The sequence below is a fragment of the Calonectris borealis genome, chromosome 7 (genome assembly GCF_964195595.1).
Source record: "Calonectris borealis chromosome 7, bCalBor7.hap1.2, whole genome shotgun sequence".
NCBI classification, from domain to species: domain Eukaryota; kingdom Metazoa; phylum Chordata; class Aves; order Procellariiformes; family Procellariidae; genus Calonectris; species Calonectris borealis.
The window spans coordinates 34842416-34855998 of NC_134318.1; the positions used below are offsets into that span (position 1 = coordinate 34842416).

At 43.5% G+C, this 13583-nt stretch overlaps 1 protein-coding gene and 1 long non-coding RNA gene across 9 annotated transcripts in view; both read right to left on the reverse strand.

The window, feature by feature from the left end:
• CCDC186 (coiled-coil domain containing 186) overlaps positions 1–7451 on the reverse strand; it is a 40431-nt gene extending 32980 nt beyond the window's left edge. For 6 of the 8 annotated variants that reach the window (XM_075155112.1, XM_075155110.1, XM_075155109.1 and 3 more), the window contains exon 1: positions 7324–7451. The gene's annotated coding sequence lies outside the window, so the exon portion shown is untranslated. Of the gene's footprint in view, positions 1–6451; positions 6546–7323 lie in introns of all 8 variants that reach the window. The other 2 variants (XM_075155111.1, XM_075155107.1) reach the window with 1 other exon arrangement.
• Positions 7452–8445: 994 nt separating this feature from the next.
• On the reverse strand, positions 8446–13496 carry LOC142084416 (uncharacterized). The gene is made up of 3 exons (XR_012674364.1): positions 13373–13496; positions 10223–10361; positions 8446–8685 (listed from the first exon to the last, which is right to left on the reverse strand). It is a non-coding gene; the product is annotated as an uncharacterized LOC142084416 (long non-coding RNA).
• Positions 13497–13583: the final 87 nt, after the last annotated feature.

Below are 13583 nucleotides of genomic sequence, written 5' to 3' on the forward strand. Positions count from 1 at the left end.
TTTATCTCCTTTACTATGCAATTCAGGTTTAGTGTGCAGCTTGCCTCGTCAGTTACTAGGAGAAGGGATAATGCACATCTTCTGGCCAGCTTCTTATGAAGATAGCTAGAAAAGGGGTTTACTCTTAACATCCTCAACCTGCCCAGTGAAAGCAAATCACTACTTCTTTTCCCTAGTACTAGGCCAGAAGACTTGGGCAGCGCTACATAATTCAAATAACCAACTGTCTATCCCAGATGCTGTGTTATTATTCTCTGTAGCAGATTCCAACTTATTTTACAAACATCTCTGCTCCTCTGTGTCCTTCTCTCCAATCCAACCAAAAAAATGCTCATTTTATCTATGGGTTTACACAGATTTTTTTTGCTAGCCGATCCCAACATTGCAGAAGCAACTGACGAAAGAACAGCTTCATTTTGATACTGGAGGTGCCAAATGCAGATACTTTATGAATCATTCCAGTTCTGGCAAAGTTGAATTTAGGAAAGCGGACATACAGCTTGCCTACATATTTAGAAAGCTATGGGTTTTATCTCTGTATAACCTAGGTGCTAGATGAACAGAAAATTCTATACCCCAGTTAAACCAGTTAGAAATGTAATGCTTTTATGATGACTGCCCTTTTTGGTCACCTGCAATGCTCTGGACAGCAAAGTGAGCACTGAGACACCTGAAACTGTAGCTGGTCTAAACAGATACCAGAAATTGTTTCCTCTATTTTCATTACTCTAGCTTTCCAGTAGCTCTCCAAACATCAAGAGATTTGTTCACAGATATGTGTTATATCTGAAGGTAGAAATACTATCGACTTAGTTGTGCAACCTTTCAAAGCTGATCCAATAATAAAAATAATAATTAAAAAAAACAAGACACACACACACACACAAAAAGGCTACTAAAAAAAATCCAAACTAACAGCTAAATCTAGAATTGGGGGGTCTGGAAGATAGACTTTTTTAAAAATTGAAAAGCATTATTCCTCATGGAATTATAGCTGCCAAAGAAAACATTGAATTTTTTTTCTGAATCACCCAATAGGAATTTCAAATGCAGTCATGTGAATTTCCAAGAGGAAATTACACGTACTTTACAGCTATTTTGAAGATTCACACTTACACCTCAAATCACACAGTAATACACTTTCCCATTACTACAGCCCTCCAACCACCAATTAAAGCGCTCAGCAACACCCACCGACACACACCGCTCTCCTGGCTCAACTACAAATCAAACTTCCATTACATGTCGTTACACTGTTCCATGTCTTGACACTGAGCGCTAGAAGCTCTCCTTCTTTAGCAAATACGCAACTTGGAGACGAGCTGGAACTTCAGCTCTTTTTGCTAGGATGGAATCTAACATTTACTTTGTATGCAACTGAGGACTGACTTTTAATTCAGTAATACTGAGCAATATGTTTCAAAACATGCCCTTTTTCTGACATGATTTTCAAAAATTCATGTAAAGAAAGATCAGCAATGTCCTAAATCTATCCTGAGATAGGAGGTTCACACTCATCCCTTGGAAATTGTGATTCAACGGTAATTGTTATTTTAAAAAGGAGTAATACAACATTACAGTGTACATGCAAATGCATAATCAATACGTACTCCACCATTTAAACAACTCTGTCTCCTATTCACTCATGTTAAGCACATGTAATATTAAATTCCAATCCACAGATTGATTTTTACAAGTGCTTCATTACACTCAAGCAGAATACCAACTCGGAAGCACCTCTCTTCGTGCAAGCAGCTACTAAAGCTCATGAAGCAAAGACAAATACGTAACTTAAACAAAACCACATTTTTCATTTATACTTCAATAACGTGTCGGCTCTTTCCCCAATCATTGCAGTATAGACTAAAGACTCTGGTAAAGAGATTTTTTTTTATATTGCCTTATGTTTCAACTCATGCATCTATGAAATGAAGTGACATATAACTGAAGTTTCAACCGTCAAAAGGCTTTTCTTGATGAAGCTCTGAAGTTCATCAGAAAACCCCAGCAAAAGCTGCACATCAGCACCATTTGACCAGCTCAGTTACACACCCACTTGCCTCTTGCGGGTTCCTGGACAACAAAGAGACAGAGAGTCCAAGTGATTTAGCCAGTCTTCAATTGCAAATTCAAGTCTTAACAGGAGATGCAGTATAACCCAGTGTAACACTGGAGATGGACTTCATTTCAAAGAGTTAATTAGGATTTATTGGCTGAAGAATACTGCAGAGAATGATAATGATTTCTAGAGTTTTCTTGACAAGTCCCACACATATGAAGAAACCAGCAATCAAAGTAAGATTTAAAGAAGTAACATGCAAAAAAGCTTCACAAATGCTGCAGGAAGGCACGTATTAGGAAGACCATAATTTATTTGTCTGAACAGTTTGTTTCACAAAGGACTATTCCTCTCCTTTAAATATCATGCTACAAAATATTCTATTAGAAACATAGTCTTAGATGAATCAAAATAGAATAATAAGTACTTTTTATTATCTTTAAACAGATTATCCTAAGACAGAGACATTAAAGTAACCATTAACAACCAGACAACTGTTAGAATCACAGGAACTGCCACTTCATTCCAATTCAGGTTTAATTTCCAACCTATTGCACTTGGGTAAGAGACGAAGCTGTAGGATCACTTATGTGCTATCATATGTACAATGACAATCCAACAAGACTGCTAAAGCAATAATTGATTTTGAGGTATGACAAAGTTGTTTTCTTCTTATAATTGTGTTGGTCATTCCCAAAACCCATGATGCATCTCCAAGAACTTTTCACACCTTTGCTAGACAATAATCATTATTGGAGCAAACTAAAATACTTTTCCAAGTCAGTGCCAAGCTGTCATTGCATCAAAACTCCAGAACTCTTGCTAACAATTTTACATGACGGTAAGACTAAAAATAAAATGGAAGAGAAATCTTACAGTTTGTGTTAGCAGTTAGCTGTAGTGTAATACTAATAATACTTCCACCTAAATTAATCTGAACAGACTGAACACACCTTTCTACTTCACTTGTTAGGTGAGGTTTTTTGTTTCTTTTTGTAAAGCAAAATATCCTCAACTACTGTCTACTGCTCATCACAATGACCAGCAAAACAAACTTTCCTGTTGTTTCCAATTAATACCCAACTTATCTGTATTTTGCATGGTATCTTCATAAGAACTCCATCACAAATGGCTTTCCCAGACTAAACATTACACCACCACTTAACACTGCAAAAGAGGGAAACTCAAATCCTAGAGATCTTCTGTTGAAAACAGAAGTTTATAAAGAAATGAGGATTCAGCTACAGAAGTTCTGCTCTACATGACAAGATACAAAAAGCAGCTCTACTGTATACCAGCTGCGTAGAGGGACAAAGCAGAGATTTCAACTAAATCAAAAGGGACTGGGATAGAAAGGTCCAGATATTTTACATAATCTAGAGCGGGATGTATAAATATGAAGCCAGAAGGACTGTTTGAAATGCATTTGGTTACATCTCCACACGTAAAGGTAACCAGAGCACCAAGCCACCCAAGTTTAGAAGTGATGAAATGCAGTAAAAGGCGATTAACTGGATTGAAAAGCATCAGAACACCTAAGAAAAAGTCAGAAAAAGAACAGCTTAAAAGCGATGAAGTTGATCACCACTGCCCGTATTCCATACAAAACAGATAGAGAGTGGCCATGAGGTCTCATATACTGATGGCCTTCCTGTATTTACAGATCGCACACATAGGAAACAAAAGAAACACACTTGACTCCCACCTACACTGGCTCTCCCAATATTAGTTCACTTTTGCCCAAGACCAAATACAAGATACTGCTCTAATTTAGAGACAAGATTATTGGGATATCGCCTGGTATTCCTGAGAAGGAAGATTAACATAACATGGTCCCATCTACACAGAAAAGCCAGAGGACTGCAATACAGACAGGACAACTGTGACACACAGTACAAGCGGTAAAGCTGGCTGTGTGCTGGGACACCGAGTCCTCCAGCCCAGGCATAACTTGACACAGCTCCCTGATTCAGTGCACACAAAGACTTGCTTTGATGCACATGCTTGAAGGGAGGGGAGTGGAAGGGTGCGTATACACAGTGGGTACTCTCAGGATTTCCTTGCTTTCATCAGTTTAATACTTAATTATTCTTCTCTTTTTTAATCTGACTTTATATAAACACAGATTGCATACAGTGCCAAGGTGCAAAGCTCAGCATTACTATCAATTCTTTTAACATGAGTCAAGTACTTTAGAAGACAAGGTTTACTCAAACTTTACCTTTGCTTTTCTTTGCTTACGTCACAAGCTAGCTAGTTGAACAATATAGTATGAATTCCTTCAAGGCATCACTGGGTTTTCTACTGATCTCATGCAAGTGATTAATATTATGGTCATATTAACTCCACATATACAGTCAAGTAACAGCACAACTCCAAAATAAAGTTCATCAGTTAAGGTTTAACGAGTGGCACTGCATTTCTTCCCAACCCAACACAAGTCATAGGGTACACCTTGAGTGTGTTATTTTTTTGTTATACTAATCCCAAGGTTGGAAGCTCATGTCTCAGGGGAAAACAATATACTAACAACAGCATCCTTTTACTGTGAACTTCAAATGAGACTTGGATACTTAAGGGTTTACGCACAGACTTGTAATCTTCTGTTAGTAGAATGCCTTCAGCACAGAACAACTCTTACTCTTCTAAGTCTCACCTACACCACTCAGCAACCGATGCAGTATCAGCAACAGCACTACTGTAACCTTTCAGGATTTCAGCATCATGCCTTCAGCTCTGCTCATGACAAGGCTAGTACCAGCCAGTTAGTCACTACCACTACCCTATTTGCATTCATGTTCTGACACTGAAAACACCACCTGTGCAAAGAAGAATGTTTTAAGGGAGGGGAAGAAATCAAATTTATGATCGAGTTCACAACCTGGACAAAGCATACATTCTATGGCAGGTCTTCTCCACCTATAACTGAGTCATAACTCTCATTTACACTATAAAAGTTAGAGCACTGGCAGACCTTCTTACAAAATTGTAGTGTGATAGTATTGGTAAGACATGGGTCTTAGCATATTTGGCATTGAAGATGTCAGCATATTTGCTATCAATGGCTGTTTTCAAATGTCATTTCCAGAACACGCAACAGGGTTGTAAAATTCCAACCACGGCACTACCATGTGCATGACCACTGCGTACTGAAAAACACCATTCATGAGGATGGTAAGGCTCTACTGTTTTCAAACCTGATTTTCCTAGTTTCTCCAGTACCCCTGGAAACAAACAAGCAAAAAACTTCAGTCCTTTAAGGATCTGAATGAGTCAACTGTAAGCGCTACAGAAGACTGACTTCTGTTAATTAATATAAGAGATAGTATTATATACAATATTATTACATTAAAAAAAAAAATCAGTATTCCGTGTACTTCTTGAAATTATGTTTGTGATTTTCTTCTCTCTTCTGACACTGATTTGTTTCTGATGAGATTTTTTTTTTCCCAACCCTCAATTTGAGGCAGCAGGGTCTTAGTCTATGACTTGAAGATTAAGAATTATCTGTAAGGCTTTCCAATATTGTTTTTGGCAACAGGAAAGTAAGTTTAGAACAAGCCAACCCAGAACTAAGTACACGATATTGTCTACTGGAGCCCACATGTTAACAAAAATTGCAGACTACTGATTTAATATATTTCTCCTGCCTCATAACACTACTAAATCCAGAAAAGCACTTGGTTTTTTCCATAGCTCTTTAAAAAGGCAGCTTCAGGAAATTCAATATTAGCCCTGGGTAGTGATAAGCAACATACCTGCTAATTAGGACCAAAGTATTTGGTTCTTCAGTCCTTTTCTCAACACTTTGAAATAGTGAACCTCACAATACCACAAACATCTGCCAACCACCCCAAATCAAGTCTTATAAAACAATAGAAAATACTGTTTTAAAGCCAAGTCAAGAACAGATGATTGAAGAATTTCAGGAAAAGAAGGACTCAAAGGGTGATACAGAACAAGTTTACTTTTTTTTTCCCCATAAAATGGATGAAATTTCTAATTGACACTCTTGAAACATCTTCAGACTTTCAGATTCTCATAATTCTAGAGCTTAACCATCTCCTCCTAAAGTCAATGGTGACATACGCATTCATAGCAGCCAGTGATTACATTTCCTTGTCGATATAAAAACGCAGCTATGGCTCATGCCGTTTCAACAATTTCCTTACACAACAAAACATACTGGGACACTGGTCACATGTGGGTTTTTAGTGTATTCTGCTTGCAACATTTTAGCTTCTGAAAAGCAGTTTTACAAGAAGATAAAGCAAACCAACAATAAAGCCAGACTACTGTATTTCTAATCTTACACACACATTTCAATTCCGCAAGAGATCCTCTCCTGGTCTGCACAGAGTCTCACTGGAAGTATACATGTATCAGACTCACCTGTGCTGACTATTTTCCAGGACAAGAGCCAAATCTGCAAGCCTACATCATAATCATCTCGCTGAAGTTGCAGTAAAGCTTCCTGCTTTCAAACCTAGAAGGGCAAGCAGCTTTTGCAAATACCATCTGCAAAAACAAGGACACGTACTCTACCGCAACACTGCAGCCGGCTCTAAAAAATAACCTTCATACCGGTGTAACAGTTGCTGGGTTTTGTTATCTAATTATTTAACCACATAGTGAAATCAACACACGACCAACGAAACAGGACAATCTAATTAATACCGTGGAGAAGAAAGCTGTCAAGAAACAAAGACACCACGAGCCAGCACAGGAGCTAGAGCTACGCGCTCGGGAGGTCCTGACTCAGAAATCGCTGCTAAGGCAGGACTCTACCGCCCCGGACCTCATGTCACTTCGCCCCTCTCCTCCCTGCGGAACCTGAGCCTCACCCACAGACCCGGCGCGACCCGCTGCCAGCCGAGTGCCCCCACCGGCACCCGCAGATCCCCTCGCAGCGGCCACCGCAGCGTCAGGGCACCCGAGGGAAGCCTCCCTCCGCCCCCGCGGCCCCTGCCAGGCCGGCGCGGCCACGTTCCCCCAGGGTTTATCGCCCGCCGGCTCCGGCACGCCGCGGGAGGCGGCCGAAGCGGCTCACTGGCATCGCCGGCACCGCCGCCCCCTCCCCGAGCCCGCCGGGGAGCACCGAGCCGTCCCGCCTCGCTCCGTCCCCCTCGGCCGCGGGCGCCCCCGCGCCGGCCCCTCGGGGAACCCGGCAGCGCCTGCGGGGCCGCGTGGGGCTGAGGGGCGCCGGCAGCAAGCACCCGCGCACCCGCCCGCCTTTCCGCCCGCTCTCTGGCGCGGCCCCTCACCCGCTCGCTACGCGGCCGACAGGGAAGGCGGCAGCTCCCCCATGGCGGCGGTACGCCCCGCCGGCCGCGACCGCCCCGGCGAGCTGACACATCAACAAAGATGGCGGCGGCGGGCGGTGCTCCAGCCCGGGAGCGGGGGGCGGAGCGGGGGCGGAGCCAGCCCGGCGGCCTGCCCGCAGTGGGCGGGGCCGGGGAGAGCCCGGCGGCGGCTGGGTCCGGCCGGGCGGTCTGCAGCTCCCGAGGCGGCGGGGCCGGTCCCGCTCTGCGGCGTGCGGCGGGCTGGCGGCTGCAGCGCTGCCGTGCTGAACGGGCGTGCGGTGAAGTCACGTCAGCTCCCTGGAGGAGCACGCTTTTTCTCCAGGTCTCACCCTCGCTGGCTCTTCAGGGTGAACTGCCCCACGGGTGCACCGTGCGGGCGGTCCGGCGCTGGGGCAGGCGCCCCGAGGGGCTGGGACATCTCCCTCCCCGGAGGTACCCAACAGCCGTCCGGACGCAGCCCTGAGCACCCTGCTGTAGCTGACCCCGCGGTGACGGCGTGGCCCTTCTCGCCGTCGTCTGTCTCTCCCTTTTCCTGCCGCTATGCTCCCACGTTGGCTGCCGAAAGCGTGCTAACAACAGGCAGGCTGACGGAACCAAACGAGGCGCCAGCTGAAGGTGCTAACAGCTCCAGGAACTGAAGCTGCTGAATTTCACACGTTAGATAATTTAGAGCGTGTATATAAATATTATTTCAATCAGGAGGTTGCTTTTTCCCCCCTTCTTAATTAAGCATACATTACAACCTTTCTGAGTGAGGGATCTCGTGTCGGGCATTTCATGGTGCTACTCAAGACCATAGCCCTGAGAAGCCGCCATAAAGGAGGACTTCTTCACCCCAACAGTTTTTGGAGATGGTCACAAAGATACCTCCCCTTTTCGCAAGATCAGTGTACAAGTAATGACTAGTAGAGTCTCTTCTTCCCTAAGTAAACAGCATCTCGTTTTCCAGAACCAACCCCTACACCGACGTCAAAAGCCTCTGCACCCACATGCCATGTCAGAGTAAATCCAGTGATGTTAATAAACAGAGTCCAGCTAACGCCTGCCGGTTCTTCGTTCCTTATTCTGACGGGATAAAAAAAAACGTAAAAAATTTGCTGGCCATCAAAAATCTGCAGTACGTTTCAGTGCTGGGAGCAGCAATTTCTCTGTGAAACACAAAGCTTTTGGAGTCCAGAGCACTACATAAATGCCATTTTATTTTATTTAAGAAAAAGTAAATTGAAAAAACTACCTTAGCAGACAAACTGTTAAGTGAAAACAGTTGCATTTACTATAGCAGATGAGGTAAAGTAAATAATGGCATCTTTCCTGCAGGAACTTCTGAAACATAACAATAGAAAAGCAAGTTAAAATCATTGAATAATTTGGGTTGGAATGGACCTCAGGAGCGTATCTATCCAATCCTCTACTCATGGCAGGCCTAACTTGCATGTTAGATCAGATTGCTCCCGTATTTTGGCTAATTTACTTTTATATACATATAAAAGTATACACATACGTATATGCTTTATACCTATAAAACCCAGCCACGATTTCTTCAGTTCATATCTTGGGTGACTTTGAAAACAGAATGTGCTGCATAAGTTTCCTTACAAACATTAATTGGGAGCACTATTTCAGAGCAAGTTATTTTTCTCTTTATTCTTTCCAGGTAATTGGAATTTCAAAAACCACAAATGCAAATTTTGGGGTCCTAGAAAATGCTCCCTTGAAACCTTTTTACATCCTTAAAAACAACACTGGGATCTTAGAGAAAATCAATCTGCAAACCATTCAGAGCTCATAACCATAAACCTTTGCATTTTCATTATTTTAGGAAAGATAATACTGCTTCAGATAATTAAACATTAATATCCTAACCATCACCTCTAAAGCAGTGAAGGAGTCAGATGAAGGCATATGTCTTTAAACACATTATTTAGGTGAGAGCATAAACTAGAGTAGTTTGTGGACAGAACTTGTGGCCCCAGCTTTAACCTCCAAATAATATTTGGAAGGCAAAAAACTAGCCATTGCTTTGCTCATAACATGCTGTGCATTCCATATGGCTAAAAATACATTAAAAAATTAGGTGTGGAATAGAGATAAGGAAAAACGGTCCATTTTCAGAAAAGGGTGCCATACAACACTCACTTGCTAATTGCCATGCAGCCCAAGTCTAAGCTTTGCTTTCAGAAATGCTTCTTGCCACTCCTACTGCTGTTCTGCAGCTAAGTGGCAAAGTTCACCCAGCCTGGCTGCTCTGTAACACAGTCACTTCAGTGCCCAAATGTGTCTTATTTGGTCTTCTAGTTATTTAAAGGCAACTGCTGAGACACCAGCGTACTCTGGCCCCAGTCCTTCTAAGATTTATGCTTCTGCTTTGCTGTACACTTTGTCTGCAGTCCCACTGAATTAACCGTGTGTGGCTTAGTGCGTCCCACCAGACCTGGCAGGATTTCAGCTGATTTTCACCTTTTCTTCTGGACATTTTTTTCAGCAGGACTGAAATCTGGTTAAGAAAATTGAGCCTGATTAGCGGATTTCTTCCTTAAAGGCAGGCAAAAAGGATTTTTTTTGTACTCAGCTGGACTCCCCATGGCTCTAGTCCCAGCACTGATGCTCACACAGTTCTGACTCTTACAGTACCTGTGCTTAGGCCAAATTTTCACCTAAACAGTATCTTAGCCCCAGGAGGCAGCCACAGATACTTAGGCAATGATAATGACAGGACATAGAGAGAGCCCCTTCCCCAAACTGTCTGCATTCATAGTAAATAAGAATGACTGAATTACTGTAACTTTTAGTTAGCCAGCCATAGCTCTCATTTGGCATATACAAATGCTGAGGAAGACAATTTCTGAGTGAGAGAACTTACCATCTGAAATACAGACAGTCATACACAACAGCCTTCTCTTCTGCTGCAGACATAAGCTCTGCATTGCAGAGGCAGAAGCAGAATTTGGCCCGTATTTTCAAAAGGTTGTAGTTCTGGCTTTTGGCTCATGCTTTGTCATCTAAGAAAAAGAAAAGTAAGTGTTCATGTAATTGCTCAATTTCCAGATGATGTTTGTTAATTATACATAGCATTTTTATAGCTTTGCCCACCAGAGGGGCTTACAACCCTATGTTTTCTCCTTCAACTAAAAAAGTGTTAGCAACTCCACTTTCAGGGACAACAATGAGGTGGCTGAAACAGTAGATGTGCTGAACACCCCACACTCCCCTGGGACCACTGGCGCTGGAAGGCCATGGCTGGCATTGCCGCAGAGGAGCTGCGAGCAGAGTCCAGGTTGCCCGACCCCATCCTCTGCATACGTCAGAAGGCTGGTCTGTTATAATGTAATTACTGCAGGCTGATTTCATTTCTGCATTTCACATCATGGCAAGATTACATGAAGAGTCATTATTTTCTTCATTAGGAATTGCTTTCATTGTCTAACTATTTAATTCTATGCAAGCATGGTTTGCCAGGGGTCTTTAGGGAGCGCCACCCACAAAGCCCCAGGAGCCTTGTCTTCCCTCCCTGTGTCAGGTAGGGACAGCAGCACTGCTGAAGCTGCAGTCCCGGGGCTAAGGCCTCGCCACCACTGTCGTGTCTAGTCTACGCACGGTGTAGTTAAAGTGTGACTGTGATTACACAAGTGCTCTGAGTAAGTTATACCTGGAAAAACCTATTTTCATTATACGTTGTTTTGACTGTCCTTTGTTCAGCATGTAGTACAGTGGTGTCCCAGCTAGTTCCTAGGCACTTAGATCCTACAAATTAGAGCTAATGACACACTGGTACAGTTATTACAGAACCTACATGCAGGCAAGCCCAAAGCTCTCGCTAAAAATTGCAGGCAAGCCACATCAACCTCCTGCAGCTCCTGTGATGTTGCTGCTGATCAGCCTCCATGCTAACAGCACTCTCCCCAGTTACCTCTGACAGCCCTTCACATTTATCTTTTTCCACTGCTGCAGCCAGACCTGTTATTTTTTCTTTTTAGAATTAATTTTACTGCTGTCATTTCCTGCCCTTTCTTGTTGCAGTATCCTGAGGCATCGAAAGTCCCAAATGACTGACATTTATAAAACAAAAACAATGAAAACAACATTTGCCCTGGCTCAATCATTCTTTGCAGCTTCTAACTGCAAGAAAACTTTGTGCCAGTTCACATGCTGATAAAGTTTTGTCTCCAGTGGGATACTTGATTTTCCTTTTCACTGCATCCTGTCAATATATTTCCAGTGCAGTCTATAGTGTTAATTAGTGTCATTTCAAAAGACTCTTCAGACTGGCAGCGTTGTTTTGATTCAGCAGGCCTTGGGGATAGAAATGACTAGTCAGCTAAATGTATAGAAACGTGGATATTTTAAGTCACAAAGATAGTCCAATTTTTTTTTTTTGAGAGGTTTGAATGACAAGTATTTCTTAATGCCTCACTGGTATTATTGCTTCTTAGACATGAGCATTATTGGGCTAATCTTGTCGACAAAGGAAAAAGGCGCAGGGAGGTAATGGAGGCTGTAAGATCATCATTGCCCTGTCTCCCTGCAACCTCCCGTGCGCAGCTGTGCCTACGCTGATATGCAATGCTGGGCAATTTGGCAGATGGATTTCCTGAAATCCCACCTAATCCCACCTACCTCCTGCTTTCAGAGCAGCCTCCAATACAGTCAGCTTCTACTCAGATTGCATCTGAGCCAGGAAGTCTTTCCTCTGACTTTGGTAGGCAGTATCTAAACAACCTAGAAAAAACTCAGCAAACCTTTGATGTGTCTTTCCCTTTTCTTTTGAGAATGCTTAGCAGGGAACAATAGTTTGGCAAACAGGATCCTAGACTTAAACACAGAAGATTTAGACTGAAAAGCCATTACAGCCAGACTCCAAATGACTTTAAGGCAACATAGCTGTGCTTCAGTTTCTTCTCTGTGAACAGAGATAATTATTCCCTGCCCCACAGAACTTGTAAGAATAAAATCCATCACTGATTTTATACAGTTTAATAATAAGTACAACAGCATAGGCACTAAAATAGACCAGATTCATTTATTTTTGGTGAAAGTTTAATTGCACAGCACTGGGAACACCTGAGAGCATGTCTAAGTAGTAGCATAACTGCAGCAGTGTTGAGGATGAAGTATGTTTTCCAGTGTAGACAGAGACATGAGGATGGGAAACAAAAGATAAAAGGGGAAAACACCTTGTACAGAAAAGAAAGAGGAGAAAGGACAAATGAAAGCAGAGAATAGGTTGGAAATGGGAGAGGAAGTGATGTATTTTCTAGGCTGCAGGGCAAAATTCAAATATTTTAAAATACAAATGCATCAATTTGATGTATCAAATTTCATCATTCCTGCATAGATCTTACAGCCAGCTTCTGAACTTGTATGAAACAAGGTTGTCTAACTGATGTTCTGAGAGAATTTTCATTTTATTGCAGTTATACACCTTTCTGCTGCTGAACTATGAACATTGGCCCGGGATGCGGCTATGCCTGCTGCTGTGAAGCACTGACAGGCCAAGTCAGGAGAAGCCCAAGGCTGCTCAGGCACAGTCAGAGTTGTGAGTATAACCTGTAGGTTTTTCTGAAATTAAAAGCTAAGGACAGTGCTACTCATTGCTCTCTGCAGCTAGTATTTTGTAACTTAATTATTCTTTCATCACCAGTAAGAGCAGTACAGTACATGGATCCCCAAGGAACGCACGGGGTTACTAGTGCAACCATGGATGTTCCACTGTCCCTCACTGAATTTTGCTGAAGACAGTGAGAAAACCAGTGGTGCTTTTGAGTAATAAAATAAAAGCAGTCTCTTGCAACACGCCGGGTGTGATACAATTTATGACTGACACAGTTTTGGTCAGAGGCTCTGACAACCGTGCCATAGTTCCAGTGAAAACCACACAGCCTTAGCCCTCAAACACAGGGACAGGCGACATGACCAGAGCGACCCTGATGAGGTGCCAATTATGGTGCCCACCCACCTGCTGAGGGGGCCTGACCGCCCCCGCCCGCAGCTGGGGTCTCCTCAGCCCCTGTACCTGCCGTTTAATCACAGGTGGCCGCTTCACGTGTCGCTCTAACGCACGCGATGCCGGGGGTGCTCCGGCCCCTCCTTTCGGGGTAAGATGGCGGGACAGGCGGGCAGCGGCAGGCGACGGCCCGCGCCGGATCCCGCCGCCTGCGACCGGCGGGGCAGCACGTGCCCCCGCCCCGCCCCATCTACGGGCCGCCGCGCGGAGCGGGCTCCCT